This window comes from Phyllopteryx taeniolatus, chromosome 6 (genome assembly GCF_024500385.1).
Source record: "Phyllopteryx taeniolatus isolate TA_2022b chromosome 6, UOR_Ptae_1.2, whole genome shotgun sequence".
Taxonomy (NCBI): Eukaryota; Metazoa; Chordata; class Actinopteri; order Syngnathiformes; family Syngnathidae; genus Phyllopteryx; species Phyllopteryx taeniolatus.
Window position 1 is genome coordinate 24,490,095 of NC_084507.1, and position 16,715 is coordinate 24,506,809.

The window sequence follows — 16,715 nt, forward strand, 5'->3', positions numbered from 1 at the left end:
AAACCTTACCTGAATAAATCTATGCTGTTGTGCCCATGTGAGATTGTCTGAGTGGCTGAACTCATGCAGCCATTTGTTGAAGCATGCATTTATTTCACGACTTGTTTCATAACTGACTGACTGACTAACTAATTGATTTCTTTGGAAAACTACAACAGCAACAGCTTAGCGCCTAGTGATATGCATTTCAGCACTTTTTAGAGAACCAGCTCTTTTGGCTGGCTCATTAAAACGCGGCACTGTCTCAAGCAAGACACAAAGAATGCGATGGAAGAGCCAAGATGAATGTCACGCAAATCAGTGAGTTTAAGGTTAATGCAATTTACAAACATAACCTTAGCCCTGTACGAGAGAGCGAGAAACATCTGCACCCTTGCGCACTCCAGAGAATGGAGTAAGTGTAGTGCCCCAGGAAGGTGAAACATCATATTGCACGTTTTGATTCGGTCGTGTGCGCCGAGCCTCCGATGGCTGCTCCCGGCGGCCCGGCGGCTGACTTGCCACGCTGGCGGACACCTGCCCAACAGCTATGTGTCCTGACCGGATTACGCCAATTGACGGCGGAACATCAACGTGTCATGCCATATTAATCAATTAATTTTCATGCACGTGATGCGAGCTACATCTTCGTTTCAAATATGCTGGACGGCGACAACTGCAGTCATCTTGATGGCGTGATCTTGTGTTAGATATGAAATAATTCTGTTTATATTTGATCGACGTTGCGCCCTCTCACCCTCTCTCTCTCTCCCCTCCCCTCACTTCCTCGGCCGCGCACCTGTCACCAATCAACCCTTGTTACCACCTGCATTTAAGCCTGCCTGATCCCAGAAATCCTCACCAGAGTATTGAAGCTTCTCCAATGGTACAACGGCTCCCCAGTCTCCAAGTAAACTACGCAATTCCGAGTCATCGTTCTGACCTCCGTGTTTTTCCTTGTCCTCAGTGTTTCCTCCGTGTCTTTTGCCAAGTGGATTTCTGCCACCACGCCGCCAAGCCAAGCCAGCCGCCAGTCCTCGTCACTACCTGCAACGCATTCTCTGGTTCAACAACCCACCAGCACATCTCAAGGACCATCTCCATTTCCCTTTTGAATAAACTGTTCATCACAATCTCTCAGCCGCTGCCTGTTCTTGGGTCTAGTCTCAATCCATTTGTGACAGGATACTCTGGCCACCCATGGACCCAGCAACCCCGGAGGCATTAAAACATGCACTCACCCTCCAAGGTGCCCACATAGGTCAACAGGACAAGGCTCTTCAAGAAATCATGGAAACCTTACACTCCCTCATGCAACAATTCTCCATCCTTTCTTCGAAAATGCAATCCGACCACCCTCCATCCATCCATTTTCTGAGCCGCTTCTCCTCACTAGGGTCGCGGGCGTGCTGGAGCCTATCCCAGCTGTCATCGGGCAGGAGGCGGGGTACACCCTGAACTGGTTGCCAGCCAATCGCAGGGCACATAGGAACAAATAACCATTCGCACTCTCAGTCATGCCTACGGGCAATTTAGAGTCTCCAATTCATGCATGTTTTTGGGATGTGGGAGGAAACCGGAGTACCCGGAGAAAACCCACGCAGGCACGGGGAGAACATGCAAACTCCACACAGGCGGGGCCGGGGATTGAACCCGGGTCCTCAGAACTGTGAGGCTGACGCTCTAACCAGTCGTCCACCGTGCCGCCCAATCCGACCACTTCTCAGTAAATACTCCTTCCGAGCCCGCAGCCTCCGCACCACCCCACCTCCCATACAAAGAACCTCATGTCCCTCCGCCCGAGCTCTACTCCGGGGACGCGCCTCAAATTTCCCCTCCGTCACCCCCTACTGCACCTGATGAGCCCATGCAAATTGGTAACACACAACTAGATTCCCAGGAACATCAGCGTCACGTCATCCAGCGGCTGTGCTTTTATTGCGGTCAAACAGGTCATTTCCTTACCACATGCCCCCTGTGACAAAAAGACCACCAAACCAAACCACCATTTGCCCTCGCTCTCCCTCCCGTATGACCGTTACTGCTTGCATTCTAGGTTCCGCTCACAACACACCCATAGTTGCCCAAATAGATTCCGGTGCAGACGATAATTTTATTCACAAAGGAATTGCACATCAGCGCCAACTCCCTCTCCAACCACTTCCGTTTCCCAAAAAAGCCACAGCCCTGGATGGCCGAGTCATATCCCCTGTCACCCACCAAACAGTGGCATTCACCTTGCTGATTTCCAGAAATCACCAACATTTCTCTTTTTGTTATCCCTTCCCCTGAGACCCCATTAGTTCTTGGAATTCCCTGGCTCAAGAGACATAACCCCACCATAGACTGGACGCGCTTACCCATCACTGGATGGAGCCCTCACTGCCATTCACACTGCCTGCTCTCTGCTATACCGCCCTCCTGTAAACCACCACCATCTGCCACACCAGTTGACCTCTCCTGAGTCCCCGAAGAATATCATGATCTCTCTACGGTGTTCAGTGAAGACCTGGCCATTTCTCTACCCAACACCGCCCTTACGACAGCGCAATAAATCTCCTGCCGGGAGCCCCTCTTCCCTCCAGCCGTCTCTTCAATCTCTCCCGCCCGGAGAAAAACAGCGATGGAGGACTACATCTGTGATTCTCTGGCTTCTGGATTCATTCGCCCTTCCTCGTCGCCAGTGTTTTTTTCTTCGTCGGAAAAAAAGACACCACTCTCCGCCCATGCATAGACTACCGTGTACTCAATGACATCACCATAAAAAACAAATCACCACTACCCCAATTTGAACCCCTCTGCAAGGCCCAGATATTCACAAAATTGGACCTACGAAATGCCTACCACCTCATCCGTATCTGAGAGGGGGATGAATAGAAGACCGCTTTCAATACCCCCCTCGGACACGTTGAATATTTGGTCTTGCCGTTCGGATTAACCAATGCCCCCGCAGCCTTCCAAGCATTCATTAATGACGTCCTCCATGATATGTTAAACCGGTTCGTTTTTGTTTACCAAGACAACATCCTCATTTTCTCCCACTCATCCGAAGAACACCGCGCTTATGCGCCTCCTCGAAAACCGTCTGTACGCCAAACCCAAAAAATGCGAATTCCACCTCTCCGCCGTATATTTTCTAGGCTACATCATTGCCAAAGGACAATCCGGATTCGCCAATTTCTACCGCCGCTTCATGTGCAATTACAGAAAGGTCGCAATTCCCCTCACCAGCCTTACATCCACCAGCTCCCCCTTTCAGTGGACCCCGGCAGCATCCCAAGCTTTCAGCCAACTCAAAACCCTTTTCACCAGTGCTCTTCATCGCAACCTCTCAGCCTCTGCCTGCTCTTGGGTCCAGTCTCAATCCATTCGTGACACACATGCCTGTTAGCCTGTTAAACGAGCAGTGCTGATATCTCACAGGTGACTATTAACTTGCCTTTCTTCTACAAGGGTTAATTTCACATTTAAAGTGTGACATAGTCTTCGAGTGAATGTCAAAGGCTTTCACGTGTCCCAGGAAAAATCTACATTCCAGGAATTCTACCCACCCGAAGACTTCAATGAGTCACACCTCTCAAGCCGTTGATGGTGTGTCAGACGCCATCGTGGCAGAATCAGCGTAACTGGAAAACGCGCAAGCCAGGTGCTGACTAATAAATACTGACTTACGCACCAGTGGGAGAATATGACCCAACTTTAATACTCATCCTGTGTCACCTATTTTGTATGTTTTAATTGACTTGATCAAAGCTTAAACACTTTACAGAAGGCTTTAGAATTCAGAAGCTACCTGATGCTATAATCCTCTCGTCCAGAATATAAGACATTTTGTTTATTTTAAAATGAGAGAGGGGGGAAAAGAAGACAAAAATAAAACAGCAGTGTTATTCCTATAAAGTGGGAAATCAAATGAAGCAAGATGGGGCTGTGCTGTGAAGACATTAGGTCGTTATTAATTACAAAGATGCATCAACTGATTTGTCTTTCCAGGCTCCAACTCCGCAGGCTTGATTCCTTATCAGCAGTGAGGGAGAGAGAGGAGGAAGGGCTGGGGTGTGCAAACAGAAGAAACAAGGCAGAAAAATCTTTATAATTAAACCATACTGGCTTTTAATTAAATAGTGTGTTGCTTAATTAAGAAAATTATCACTGAAGCTAAACCCATTATTACCTACGTTTCAGCTGAGTTTTTTCAGAGGGTAAGCAGTGGTGCGAGGGAGTCAGGGGAGAGGGGCCGGCAGAAGAGCTTGCCATCCATTACGCAAATGTAATTTCCTCCCATTGTCTTGAAATCTTCATTTTCATTAGGGGGGGAAAGACAATGAAGCAATTAGGTATAGATTGTTCTTCAGCACAGGAACTCACAAGGGCCAAGGTACTGAACGTCGGGTGGCATAGTGCCGGGCTGTGGGCACAGGTCCTACTTTTGAAGATTGCCGCCCTCATGCCACCCTCACCGTCTTTTTCTGACAGTGTGGGCACGAAAATATTTGTTGTCATTCCTTCCACAAAGGGGCAGTCAGCATTCATGTCTTATGTGTTCACACACTGAAAGAAAATATAAACGCAACACTTTTCTTTTTGCTCCCATTTTTTGTGAGGCCATTTCCCTCAAATATGTCTAAATCTGTGTTAGTGAGCATTTCCCCTTTGTTGAGATAATCCATCCCACCGCACAGACACAGTGGCATGTGAAGACGCTGTGTATGTAGAAGAGGTTTTAGATCTTGGAGTCCAGCTCACAGACAATGGGAACAAAAACAAAAGTGTTTCTATTTTAGGTCAGTATATATTCTTGTGTTTTGCTCTCCGATATCACCTGCAAAATCAATGTATGAAAAGCCAATCTTAACAGAAATGGGATTTGGTACATCTGTAACATTTAAATTATGGTCTAATATACAATCTGGATCACTTGCAGAGGAAACAGATGATTCGGTGTTACACCGAAGTACAACAAAAATCCATGTAGCCCTTTGTCTTTGCCCTACCCCTGAGCCTTAAGGACAATTGGGAAACCCATTTGTTCTCGTGAATGAGCAAAAAAACAAGAGCCGAAGGGTGAAATGAGGGCCAAAGTGGAGAGTTGGTATTGGCTCTACATTTTCATTCAGTGCTCCGCTTTGTCAAACAGCTAAAACAGATGGACTTTAAACACACACACTAGTCACAGAATATCCATCCATCCATTTTCAACACCACTTATCCCGGTCAGGGTCGCGGGACGCTGGAGCCTATCCCAGCTGACTTCGGGCGAAAGGCGGACGACACCCTGAACCGGTCGCCAGTCAGTCGCAGGGCACATATAGACACGGACAACCATTCGCACTCACATTCATACCGTCACTGAGTGGAAACTGAACAGTCAGGCGAGTGTACCACTCCACCATCAGTGACTCTCAGTCACAGAATAGCTCATAATATATATTCATTTTCCACAAACTCTGCTAGATGAAGGCTGACAGTCTGATCTAGCCAACGACAAGTGAGCAAAAACTCGGCCAAACTACCAAATAAAAACCCTAATCATCATTTAACAAACCAACATTTCTGCTTAGTGGTTTTTTTTTTGTGTCTCATGCTAAGAGAATTCGGGGGGAAAAAGCATCACAGAGACAAGCCTTGTTTTCATTGATAGTAATGCAAGGCATGACCCAAGGCAAAAAACAGTTTCCAAAAAACACACATCGGAGATCGGTCCTAGTGGTGACACTAGGACCGATCTCCGATCTAATGGACAGATTATGTTCATCATTCCGCAGACCAAGACTGTCTTCAGTGAAAGTGTATCTAAAGCATTTGGACTCTCCTCCTGTTTTAATTTACAATGTCATTTGAAATTGAATTGTTTGCCAACTATGGAGCAGTTTAAAACCAGAGTACTGAATGCTCTTGTTTTCTCACCAAAGACTGATAACGATGATGATGATGATGATGATGATGATGATGATGATGAAGAATTGATGTGATTTGGATACCGCAAGTGTTGCTTTGTTTGTTCTTCATGTTTATTTAATGTGTATTCTATGTGCTGTCTTGGCCAGGACCCCCTTCCAAAAGAGATTCCGAATCTCATTGGGACTATTCCTGTTTTTAAAAAAAAAGTGTGACATGCACCCACTGTTTGTGACTTATTCCCACATTTACGAGATGATAATACAGGATGTACAGTATATACTAATATTGGCTCAGTTAGCCACTTGAATTTCAAATTTAACCAGTTACAGTGTAACAATGTTGATTGTGTGCAGCTATCTAGCAATCAATCGGTATTAAAATGAGGTGCCTTACAAAATTGCTGTAAAACCAGCACCACAGTACATCACAATGATTGTGGTTATTGTGGCAAGGAGGAGGCATAGGTAAAATGAGAGGTGTGTGTTAAATGCCAGCAACATTTTCTATTCAGTGATGCGATTTTGGAGCTTCTGAATTGAATTGAATTGAATTGAATTGAATTGAAGAGCTGACTTGGAGCCAGTCACAATGAGTCATGACATATCACCAATAAAAAAAACATCTTTCAACTCTGCTGCAGTAATAATAGTCATGTTTTGCAGAGGATAAAGGATACATGCCTGTGGATATTGTAATATTGTCTGTTTACATGGGTTACTGCACCATTTGTGTTGAAATATCTGCTCCTTAAAGCATTATAACACCATTACATAAATGCTATTCATTAACCCATCTACGGCGTTTCCCAGTGTCTGATAGGTGGCGCAAGGGGGCACATTGAAATGCTTAAAAAAGAAACGGCCACACGCATATGCATGCATACACACACACTCACGTGCACACTCTCTTTAAAGCCTTATGAAATAAGTAAGCCACGGCAACGCACACAGTCGCACACAACATGAAAACAGGTATATGCCACAGCGGCCCCAAACGCACACACACAAATTCAACATTAGGCGTTATAAGGCACTACCCAAACACTCTCACAAACACTAGTTAAATACTCTCATACACACAAGTGAAAGTCTTGCTCTCATAAATACTACTCAAACGCTCTCATAAACACTACTCAAACCCTCTCATAAACACTAATCAAATACTTTCATATGCATGAGTTTTGCTCTCGTGGGCACGACTCAAACGCTCTCATAAACACTACTCAAACACTATCCACGACTGATTGATGATCGCGATCTCGGTATGAATAATTACCCCACAATGCATTGCGCGTTTAACACGCCCGTAAAGCTGTATTCTTACAATAATCAAATACACTTTTTACTCAGGAAAATGCGACAGTGAAATGATGCATTTCTTTGCACTTTTATGGTACTGCAATGTCACTGTGCCTTGTGGAATCAACAATGGCTTTCTTCGATTCATTGGAAAAATGGGCGGTCTCGGTTAAATGCTTCTACACATTTGGATTGCTTTGTTTGAATCACCAGCTACAAATGACTGTTTGGTGATGCAAAAGTAACTATTTTTGGATTGAAGAAGCAACTATAGTCTAATTACTTTCCTGGGAAAAGTAACACATTACTTTGCTTGTTACTCAAAATGGCGGATTTTTGGGCTAACGCGTTCGGCATCCCTGGTTGCCAAATGCACCGCAGTCTTAGTAGATCATGCGCAACACAGCACCAGCGGCACTCACGATCTGGTAGAGTGAACACACAAGTTAAGGCCTGCTATTCGGGATCTTAGTACACTATGTTCCAAATTATGATGCAAAGGATATTTTGCTGTGATTTTCCGAAATAGTTGATACAAACGACAGTAGGCATACGTTTCAAGTTATCAACCATCAGAATATAATTCTGTTTTTGAACAAACCTCCCAACGATAACAGTATTTCTTTGAAAAAAATAAAAGATCAAATGCGCTCTTCCAATTGATTACGCACAACAGAGTTTTAAACAACTGAAAATAGTAATTTTTTTCATTTGAATTTGGGAGGTCATATTTACTATTTCAATCAAAAACCTCATAACTGCTCTGGAGAGAAAAGGACAGAGAGTCATGTTGAGGGACCCCTGACCTCAACCCTGTTGAGAACGGTTGGAGCATCCTCAAGCAAAAGATCATTCAGCGGCTCTGAGAGGCTATTCTGACACACAGCAAAGCAATTCAAGCAGAAACTTCAATGGGTGTCCGCCCCTTTCGGGTCCCTGAAGGTGTGAAAATGACTGAAAGGTATGTGACTTTCTGAATGACCACATTCTCCCATGGTACGAAACACAGGTGTCAAACTCGAGGCCCGTGGACCAGCCTGCCACAACATTTTATGTGGCCTGCCAAAGCAAATCATTTGTGTCAACTTCCATAATTCCTGCTAAAATCTGCACCAAAATTTCCAATTGTCATATGTAATGAGTAATAATTGAAATATTGCAAGCATTTTTTTTTTTGCTACCAAGCCCCTTTTTACAGAAACTTGAACAATAGTTCAACAAAAGTAGTTATCCATCAATTTGTTGTGTGCATGTACTTTGTAAAAATAACTCCAAATTGTTCCACTACCCTTGTTACACTGATTAATTTAGCCGAGCCATGGCCCATTTCTTCCAGATGCACCAGAGTAGAAGAAGTGCACCAGACCTTAGCATGCACTAAAACTGGCCAAACATACTGGACAGTATTTGTCAAGTGGGCCAAAGCACAGCACAAATTGTCAAGTGTGATTACAATCTATGATGTAGAAGTGGAATCTTGCTTTCTCTTTTTTGAAACAACAAAGGATTCACAGCGTGAACTAGTTTTATCCATTCAACACCGCTTATCCTTTTTAGGGTTTTAGGGTCGCGGGGCACCGGAGCCTATCCCGGCTGACTTCGGGCGAAAGGCGGACAACGCCCTGAACCGGTCGCCAGTCGGTCGCAGGGCACATATAGACACGGACAACCGTTCGCACTCACATTCACACCGTCACTGAGTGGGAACTGAACCCACGCTGCCCGCACCAAAGTCAGGCGAGTGGACCACTACACCATCAGTGACTGAACTAGTGTTTTGATGCTTATCTAAAACTACTTTATCCATTGCTCAGTGCAATCTTTGCACCAGTGTACCCATTCGAACTTCTGCTCATGCAGTGTGACGAGGCCTGTTTTCACTAGCCTTTACTGCAACAAGAAGCGTTTGAGTTTGCACCTGAATGCAATTAGTTTAATTAGTTCAGCTACATTTAAGATTGCAGAGCAGCTCAGTGAAAACTCTTTGTGACCCACGAAAATACCCTTTTCTAATTATTTGATTTAAAGGAGTCGCTTTAATGATCAAAGGGCGATAAGAAGCCACTGGGAGGATAGAATAATTGATATCCAAAATTGAAAGTAAAATGCCCAGTGATTGGCTGGCGACCAGTTCAGGGTGTACCCCGCCTCTCACCCAGACACAACTGGGATAGGCCGCGACCCTAGTGAGGAGAAGCGGTACGGAAAATGGATGGATGGATATTCAGTGCATCAGGCAATGGAGGCGAGTGAGGGGATGGCTTTTTTTTGAGAACACTGGGTCATCAAAAGTTTATGGCAAGTTAACTTGCTCACACATTTCATCACTGAAAAATTTGGTTGAGGGAGCTCATTATTGAGGAGATTCATTGAAGCTACTCAGTTCTACTCTTAGTTGCATAGTTGTAAACGTAGTGTCACAGCTACAATGGAGCGATGTGGAAGAAAACAGAATCAAACTCAAACTAGAAGGTGAACAGCAACAACAAATCAACTTAACGGCACAGCTAGCAGAGTCCAACACCCGTTTAAACCTTGCACAAGCCCGCCTCGTCGATGTTGAAACTCAGCTCGAGGGTGCAAAGGCACACAGTGTGCGCCTCACCCCCAGTGCCGCACTGGCCCGTGAAAACGAGGAGCTCAAACGAGCTCTTGCTTCGTGCACACAAACTAACCGCACCCAGGCAACACTGTTGCAAGCTGCCACATCCGAAATTTGGCAACTCAAAAGCGATCTGTCGGAGTTGACTGATCACCCCTCAGAAGCCGAATTCCACCAGGCCAAAGCGGCTAACAAGCACGCAGAGTGGCCCCTGCGTAATGCGACTGAGGACATCAGACAGCTCAAACAGACCGTTGAGATGCTCAAAGAGGAACGCGCTAAAAGGGTTGAGTACTCGTGTGAACTCCTGTCACAATTGACAGTACTAGAATCTGACATGTCTGACATGTCTTCAAAAGCTAAGGCTAGAACAGGAAGCCGAAATAACAGCAGTCTGAAAACACTGTCTGAAGAAATCAATGAGTGCACACCTGTCAGTCTGCCTCCTAGGATTGACAAAGCAGAGCTCGGTTCCGGCCTCCCTGGGATATGGTCAACAGCCCCCTGCCACTTCGCAATGCCCCTCTCCCCCGACAGTGCCAACTGCAGCCCGCCTCACTGACTACCCTACGTTTGTCTCCTATCCTGCCGTCTCTACAGGTATGAGCTTAAAAACATTTGAGATTCGAACCTAAAACTGACGGCTCACATGCCTTCAAGACATTGACTTTTACCTTAAATGATTTCCTTGCGCTACTACTGACGATAGACGGTACCTTAATAAAGTTACGTCTGGCCGAGAAGTAAGTAGCTTGCACAAGCGGCTCGTGTACTGGCCGATTACCCAGCTCTCTATCAGGCCCGTGAATTTGACGATCTGGAGGCCGTAACCGGCTTATCTGCAGCTCTTACACAGCAGACCCTCGAAATGCCACAATCTTACTCCTGTCGGTTGCGTAAAGCGTACTTCGGAAATTTAAACGAACCAAACACGGAAGAAGACATACATTTGAAAATGCTTTTTCTTGAAAACATGCATGCACACGTTAAACACCGTTTGGGAGTGGCAGCATGCCCTCGCACACTGTCCAGCTCACAACAGGGCGACCTAGCACTAAAGGCTACGCTAAGCATAAAAAGACCAACACAAAGCTGTCGGATCACAATATTTTTGTCTTGAGCTACCAAAATAAGGACGCGCACCAAAATTTTGAACATTTGCCGAAAAAAACTGACTCCCGGTCCTGTTCGCTCGAACGCGACAAGTCCAAAAGTCATGCATCCTCCTTCACAACCCCACAAGGGGTCGCTAACGGAGAATTTGGTGCACATGCTGCAGATGCTGTTTTTTAGATCATCCGCAGCTTGGCGAATAATATGAAGCGAGACAAACGACAGCCTGAGCTGTCTGACTGCTGACTCCGACGTCTCTGTGCATTCGGCTGATTCTCCAATTAGCAATGACAAGCGTCCCGTCCAACAGACCGTCGGCACGCACATAACCGACCACTGCTATGACCAGGTACCACTCGTTACTAAAATCAAAATTCGTGGTCCAAAACCCAGTTCGACAATGAGACCTCAACAGTCTCCGACCATCCCCTGCGGCTCACTGAACGACTCCAGCGACCTGTCTAACAAAAAAAGACAACCAGCAATTTTGGCACCTTGTGGGTAAGTTCACCGTTAATGACACGTCAGGGAAATTTTACTTGACAACCACACTTGAACCTATGTTCCAATATGACGGCCTCATAGATACTGCAGCAGACATCACGGTCATGTCCGAGGATGTGTTTGACTTACTGCGTGACAAATTACAGCAGGAGGGTCGGACACTCAACCTCTAACACTGCGAAAAGACAAGCCACCCCTTTGCCTTAGTGAACCCCCAATTAGACTCCCTCGTAATTCATCGTGTGTTCGTGTGCCCTGTCAAGTCAGTACCTCTGCTCATTGGACAAGATCTGCTAAGTCGGTTCATGCCATTGACTATACTAGGCGCGAGCTTTATGCACAGGGGCGGAGACCCAGAAGACGGCCAGAACACACTAGAGAATCCTCCCAGTGCTACACTCTGAGCCTCCTGGATGCCCCGTATCTACCAAAATCGCAGCCAGATGACATCTTGACAAAGGGGGGGGTGCACACCGCTAACACCGATGATGTCCACTAGTGGTCACTCTCGCAACACAGACCGTTCTTTCAAGCTTTTGAGACCACAGGACCCCTTGGTGAGATGCAAAACTGCGCCCTCTGATTCGCATAATATGGGTCCCGTCCCTCATCATTGGTCCACCTATTCAGCTGTCACGCTAACCTTGAATGTGTCTTTCTTGATTAGCTGGCCGTCACTTTCAGTGGCCGCGAGGTCATTGTGCTTATTTCGTGATTTTCACACACGCATGGCTTTAACAGCATGTAGGGTTTGTCTCTCTTTAGAGGCCTCGGACTTCTGGTGCACTTCTTCTTTGGACCTTGCAAAGTGCACCCATGTGCCATTTTACCCACCCTACCCACGCTTTGCTCCCTCAGGCAACGCCTTGGACCCGTCTCTTCTATTGCATCTGCAGTAACCACTGGTGTTGAACACCTCCTTCTGTGCTGATTCCCACCCTTCCTCTTCTGTTCTCCGTTGTTCGTGATGTTGAAGTTGCCTGCTTTTCGTTTGATCTTTCTGTGTCTCGCCTTGGCGGCCACTCTTTCAGTTCTTCCTTCCTGCGTGCTGCGCAAGCTTAACTCTGGTTTCTCCTTGGCTTTGCACCTGCTCATTTCCATTATCGTGGACTTCTGTTATTGCAGCTCCGTGGAGCTCACTTCTCAGCCACTCGTGACCCCACATAGTGAAAGGGGGGTCACACGAGACTCCACCCACGACGCACCATGCACGAAACGAAGGATGGTCAACACAGTGAGACGGGACCGGTCAAGCAGGTCCAACCTCCGTGGCACCATCCTCGCTACACCAAGTCCGCCAACGCAGATGCTCAACCAAGACACAGGTGAAACCGAACACGCTGCTCCGCCGCAAACCGCTAACATAACGAACAAAATAAAACACATCCACAGCGCCCCCACTGGTGACGTTTGTAGCCTTACTACTATCGAGACAGAACTTCGGGAATTGCAGTCCCCATCGCACAACAACCAATGGGTAACAAAGTAACCAATTCCTGGTCGCTAAGCAACACGCTAAAAGTAGCCATTTTAGTTCTCGACATTTGCTGCGTGGCTTTAAACCAAAATAGGCAGGCCATAACCACACTGTTGTCTGTGCTCACACACAGATTGCTAACATGTTGATGAATGACAGCCTATATGAAATTGCCCCCTATCTAGACACTTTAGCAATAGATAAAATTCGCCCACATTTGGGACCCTTCGGCTTAATTGAAATGATTTGGTCTACGGCCCTGACAGCCCCCACTAATCTGGCCCACCTCGGGGTTTTTCCTTGCAATCTCCACAGCTCTGCATTTTAATCCTGAGTTCCGAGGAAAAGCCTTCCTTGCCGCTCGCTCCATCAGCGATGCTGATGGTTCCGAAGTCAAATTGTAATAGGTCAGAAAAGCTTTCGAAGAATTGTAATTAAATTCTTAAAATAATTTGCTACTTACTTTGACATGTCTACCATATCTAAACAGTATTTTGTAAGCGCATCTATCGTTATTTCATTCTGTACATTATCAGTATAGCGTAAATATGGTCCCACCCAATATCCATTATCAGCATTATACGAATATAACATTTGTATATTATCATTATCTTTGAGACTGTACATAAAAAATGCTATAGACCACAGGTGTCAAACTGGTCATCCCATCATTTTATGTGGCCCGTGAAAGCAAATCCGAATTGCTAATTGTGTTCTGGTGTAATACCATTGAGATATTTGTGAGCCTTTTTGAAAAGAAATGTAATCGTTGAAAAACACGGGTTCTAATTTTAATTTTGTGTATACTGTATGTAATTACAGTCTATGAGGTCATCTTTCATTTATATGGCTTCACAGTCGTAGTGGCCCCGGCGCTGAGGGAATTCATAACCACTATGTGGCCCGTGACAAAAATTCGTTTGACACACTTTGCAAAAATGTGGGTGGGATTAAAGCTCCAGCTTAGTACCCAAAAGCCCGTGTCTGTGTCAACATGAGGAGTAACGAGTGAGAGGATTTGAGTCCCAAAAAGAACATCTGTGCCATTATCACATTTTTCGTCTGATGGTTGGGGGGGTTTGAAATGTAGACATTTTGTTTTTCAGACCACAGTTAAAATTAATTTGTAATATGTATACCGCATGTGCAAAGCCATGACATCATACCATGTTGATCTAATTATAAATGTGCTCAATTGAGTCTATATCGCTTCATATGTCAACCCAAATAGGTGAATGTTCCATAATTAGTTCAAAATTATCGACATTAAATGTTTGTAGAACAATCATCATCGATGATAATGCCAATATTGGTGCTGTGTTTGCGGTCTGTTGAATTGCCTCTAATAGAATCTATAAATTCAGATATTGTGGCAATCAATTATGTGTCAAACATAATAATGCAACGTGTGATGCGACTTGCGCTGCTAAACATAAAAATAAACGAATCCACTGCCTTTGTCCTCCAGAGCACAAAACCAAAAACAAAACCAACAAAAACAAATGACTCCAGACATCACTCCCCCCCCCCCCCCCCCCCCCCCCCCCCCCCGGCTTTTGATAAAGTGACACATCATCCCACCCATGCTCACTTTAGCAAAATACAAAATACAAAAACAAAACAAAAAACTCGACAACTAAAAAGCGGTTAATACCGGACGGAATTTGGCCCGAAACAATTGTGTAATTAACAGTACGCTAACTACAAACTCAGTTCATTGAAAATGTTCACATTACACGATCAGCCCAGCGTTGGGTAATGACTCAAATAGCGGACACGTCCGTGCGAAGTACATGGTGGCACCGTTGGGGCATGGCCAGTTGCGGTTCCATTTAGTTTTTGATTAACCCTATATTTGCTGGTAGCCCAAACGGTGGGATTTGACTTGGGACTTGAGAAATGTCAAGGGAACGAAAAAGAATATTGCACACGAAGTTCAATTTGTAAGAAGGACGCAAAGCAAAGCACGTATGAGTGTTGTGAAAAAGCTGTGTTTTTTGACAGACTTAAACAAAATGGTGCCCAATTAGTGCGCCGACAGATAAGCAAAAGGCTTACATTCTTCTAATCGCGCTGAACTTTGCTCCCCCGGAGAAATGTGCACAAAAGACACACAGCTGCGCACAAACACACAGACGACACAACATTAAAAACCAAAAACAAAACACACAGTTGCGCACAGTCATAACTGCAGGTTGCAACATACAATCCTTTTAACAATTCAATATCTGTTTGATGTTGAAATTGTTAAAATTGTACTATATTTAACTTTGAATGCACACTGATAATTATCCCAATCAAATAACGTCATCCGATCAGTATTATTATTTTGTCTGAACGTTGAGTTGCCCTATTCTAACATTTTGAGCAGCCTCCTTTTGCACCTCCCCAATGGAATCTATTTTGTTATCAGTATGCTACACTCGTTCAGGTCCCGAGGGCTCATTCTCACTCCATCTTAAAAACAAAACAAAACTCTTGATCTACAATATCACAGCGTCACACTAGTTAATCACAAAATCCTAAAAATTTTTTTTTTTTAAATTCCACAATTTATTTTCCCCTGCCGCAACAGCTCACGCCGCACTGCTTAAGTAGTAACACGCACACAGATACTGACAGTATCCATAGTGAACCACAGATCTCCTGTAATCAGTCAAACAACGCACTTTCACCAAAGACTTGGCCAAGATTCCCGCATTCGTCTCTCAAACACCACACACGGACATAAACATGCACACGCCAATACATCAGTAATCGGCAGACAGCACAGTCGCTCGCGCCAAGTCGGTTTTGTGCGTAAGTTGAACACACGTCTTGTCAGTCAGATAGTCTTAGCGCTTCAGTCTTTTACGTCATTTTAATTTCTGTAAAGCACTTGGTGTTACATTTTTAATGTATAAAAGGTGGTATATAAATAATTTGCTTTGATCAACAAACATTGTTTGAAACAACACTGAGTTCAAACAAATCGTGGTTTTGAATTGCGCATTTTCACAAAACTGATATTCTCACCGCTCACAGTAAGTAGTTCATATTTTGCTTTTCACAATTGTGTTCATGTATTTATATCAGTAGAATTAACCATTAGTTGAACCAGAATTTTGATTTATCTGGTCCCAAAAAATAACAAACCTTTGTTTATTTAAAACGTTCAATCAATTAAAAATATGCATTTTCAATTATTTTTCCATTCATCCATCCATTTTCTACCACTTATCCGAGGTCGGGTCGCAGGGGCAGTAGCTTTAGCAGGGACGGCCAGACTTCCCTCTCCCCAGCCACTTCATCCAGCTCTTCCGGGGGGATCCCGAGGCGTTCCCAGGCCAGCCGAAAGACGTAGTCTCTCCAGCGTGTCCTGGGTCCTCCCTGGGGTCTCCTGCCGGCGGGACGTGCCCGGAACACGTCAGGAGGCATCCGAATCAGATGCCCCAGCCACCTCATCTGGCTCCTCTCGATGTGAAGGAGCAACGGCTCTACTCTGAGATCCTCCCGGATGACCGAGCTTCTCACCCTATCTCTAAGGGAGAGCCCGGACATCCTGCGGAGGAAACTCATTTCGGCCACTTGTATCCGGGATCTTGTTCTTTCGGTCACGACCCGCAGCTCGTGACCATAGGTGAGGGTAGGAACCTCGATCGACCGGTAAATGGAGAGCTTCGCCTTTCGGCTTAGCTCCTTCTTTACCACTACGGACCGATACAAAGTCTGCATCACTGCAGACCTCAAGATACTTGAACTCCTCCACTTGGGGCAGAATCTCATCCCCGGCCTGGAGAGGGTACGCCACTCTTTTCCGACTGAGGACCATGGTCTCAGATTTGGAGGTGCTGATTCTCAT